A 3,566-nucleotide genomic window follows, 5' to 3' on the forward strand; every position below is an offset into this window, starting at 1 on the left:
GCTTATTCTAAAACTATGCATGACAATATAAACCAGAGCTACGAAGGGAACAAACCCCCTGGGCGTAATATACGGACAGCATGCAACGCAATTCTTTGATGCACAAGTCAAACATTTTATGATTACTAAAAGAATGGGTATCTAACTGAATACATTTTATCAGCGGCCTCATCATGCGCAATAATTAAATATCAGGCATGAACTCTTGCATTAAATGAGATTATGACATGCACCGTTTAACAGTCACCATTTCAATAATTAACAACATTCTGATAGCAAATTACACTTCCAGAACAAAACAAACTGCAACGCAGCAATTCAACTGGTCTGATTTGCTTATGGCAACAGTAGTAGTTAAAAGATAATCACCGGCTACCTATACCCCCATTACGCCACATGATATCACACAGAACACGCCCACTGCAGTAAGAATTAACACAAAACAGCCTGTACCCCAAATATAAGTTAAAATTTCAGTCGTTACATACGTTTAAGTTTATACAACTTTGTTTTCAAGTCAAGCAATTATTATGATCCATAAGAATTAGGTACTTGTAACATGAAATCATGTATTCACAATCACGGAATAATCCACTTACATGCAATTACACCATTAACGGCACAAGAAAAAACATCGCACACTTCTATCATGCACCACTGCAGGTGCAATAACTCCACGTCTAGCTAAATAATACGGAATAACATAGAAACAATCCTTCAAAACATACCCACAGCTCCTGAGATTACAGTATGATTTAGGCGCTGAATTCAAAATACATACAATTACTCACCTTTGAATGAAATACATTTACAGCAGAGCATGGCAAAGAAATTTTAAGCGCGACCTCACATGTCTCGTGGAAGATCCACCAAAAAATAGGTAATCGCGAAGGACCATGGCCTAACTGAAACCTCTCCTACGAACACTTCGTACTGAACGTCTTCCTTCGCTGTTGATGACAGTTGAACGACGATAAGCGAATACACAATCAAGGTTAGCAGTCCGATAAATCGGTCAATAAAAAGAGCTTCTCTTCAAGACGAAGAACTGAAAGGTTGCATTCCTTTAAGGTTAAATATTCATTAATTTTTTAAATTTTCATTTGAGAAAACATATCATTACCGTTTCAATTTCTTCGGTGATAGTTAACAACGTGCATAAAGGGTCCCTCATCTGGAACAGAGAAATTTATTAGAAATTCTCAACATTTTAATAATTTATATCTTAGCTTCTGTACTACTGCTTACCATTAGATTTTACGGGTTAACTCTTCAGGTAATTTCTCACCATCGTCCTCTGGTCATCTAAAAATAAGAGAGAATATTTATTACCATATCGTCGTTAATTGTTATAAGAAACGATTTTATTGTAATTCTGATGCTAGCAGTTGATTAATTTTGACCTATCTCAAACAAGATTTGAGAAGTCTATTGAGATTTGGACAGCTTCGAAATCTCCTTGGTCCCGGTGTCTAGAATTCCACCCGGTCCAGGGAATCATTCTTGCATTAATTGTTTCGATTTAACCCCATGATTGCATTGGTAGTCTTTTTACCGAAGGTTAATTGATATTATATTGATAAACTGACGTATGCTGGACTTCTAAGGTGGGTGAGCAATATGATTACTGGATCTCGTCAACTGACTCGTTGACCATCTTGAAATGGCTTGAAAACCCTTTATTGTCCAAACGTGTACCATTATCATCTAAAATTTATATCCCTTAGAGGAAAGTCATGGTTACACGTTACTTCCGGACTGAAATTTGATTATTTCTCGTTCTTGGTCGTCGAAAATCTATCTCGCATTTAGCACGCAATTCACATATTATCTACGCTTCGACGTTCAAGATGAAAGAATAGATACCCATAAATTACCTATTCAGTTAAAATTCAAATATGGAAAATCTAATCCGCTATAACTACCACCGGGCATGACTCCTCTCATGGACGACGTGAACAGTCTTTTGTGAACACGCCCGTTGTAGCTATGAAATGAGACAGGGCAAGCTATCATGAACTTAGGGATTCACAGAAGCATCAAGAAAGCATGACTAGTGACAATATTAATATTATGCAAATTGTGAACATCTTCCCTTACATAACACAGCGGAGATGCATAATTCTTAAAAGAGGGAAGGTTTTATTGGTTTAAGGCAAATGCACACCTACAACAATAGGCTCATCGCCACGAATATTTATCTCCATGATACCGGGATGAAGGCCTCCCCTGGTTTATCATGGGACTCCAATACCTTCTGAACTTTCTTCCCCAAATGTTATTGTAGTGATGACAAAATTCACTGCTATGCTCATTGCTTCAAGTTGATGATCCTCTTGAACATGCATATGCATGCATAATTACCAGAAAAACAGTTGTCATCACTGCAACAACCAATGCTGAAGAACATCCGGAAGATGGGAGTATATTTTTTCTATACCAAAATTTATTAACATATAATGCATTCTGTCAAAGAGGCATGGGACCATCTTCACTGATGATGCTAGATTTTAAGTAGTTGGTACCCAATGTGATCATTGCTGCATTATACTGGCATTCACCAAAGCCGCACAATAAATACTTCAGTTTCATTGTTCATGGAATCAATAAAGTTTGATTTTTGAAAATGCAAGAATGCAATGCAATGTCCCCAAGAAAATTTGATACTTGAATCACACTTCTAAGGGTAAATTTATATGTTTTCGAGTGAACAACTGACAACAATGTCACATCTCTTCAAATGAATTTTCAAAACACCGTCCCCAACATAATGGCTACTCTTAATAGGAATACCTACGAATCTTCACCAACACTTGCAGCATTAATCATAATTCCTTTAAATTCCTGCAATACCCAATTAACTTGTACAATACTAACTCCAACTTATTTAAATTATGATTCAGTTTCTTTCTCAATCAAAAAATAGTTCCTTTCTTCATACAAAATAAATCTCAGACATTTATTAAGCTCTACCTTTTTGAAACTAACACTGAAAAATGGTGTATGATCTTATGTTTTCCCGGCATATCAGGTGCAGAAAACATGGGTTTTGATGAAGTATTTATGAATATTGGTAAATCCTCAGGCTTTGATACAATTACCATTATCAGATAAAAAATTATTGATTTTAACAATGCTATTTCTGAAAGTTAATTTTTAGGTAAAGCTATAGCTTTAACTTGGATGAGATATATAATTCACATGGAAGGCATGAGGTGCTTGATTTGCATCCCCTGTGTATTCTGAAAATTAACACCCAACAACACTGAAATATTTTCGGATCAAGAAAAGCCATGCTGACTTGCCAATATCAATAACTGCCAAGCAGAAGGTAATCTGTGTTGGCAAATGAGAAAGAAAACAAACTGGTAAACTTGATACTTCCTAAATTTTCATCAATCGAATTAAGTGTTTAGTGCCTCGAGGGTGAATACCATCCTTAAAAAAATTTTAGAGAGCATTTTCAAGTGCTAATATTTTTTTTTAAGGTCTTCAGTATTAAATGTAACATGTCATCAATTTCTCTAAAGCAAGAGGTATGCTCTAACATGTAAATAAACACACTG

At 35.7% G+C, this 3,566-nt stretch overlaps 1 long non-coding RNA gene across 1 annotated transcript in view; it reads right to left on the minus strand.

The window, feature by feature from the left end:
* The window catches only part of LOC124169503, a 54,443-nt gene extending 52,544 nt beyond the window's left edge, over nt 1-1,899 (minus strand). The window contains exons 1-2 of the long non-coding RNA XR_006867142.1: nt 1,249-1,899; nt 792-1,174 (exon numbers count right to left, since the gene is read on the minus strand). This is a non-coding gene — a long non-coding RNA (uncharacterized LOC124169503). The remainder of the gene's footprint in view (nt 1-791; nt 1,175-1,248) is intronic.
* Between the last annotated feature and the right edge of the window lie 1,667 nt (nt 1,900-3,566).

Source organism: Ischnura elegans, chromosome 12 (genome assembly GCF_921293095.1).
Source record: "Ischnura elegans chromosome 12, ioIscEleg1.1, whole genome shotgun sequence".
Lineage (NCBI taxonomy): Eukaryota > Metazoa > Arthropoda > Insecta > Odonata > Coenagrionidae > Ischnura > Ischnura elegans.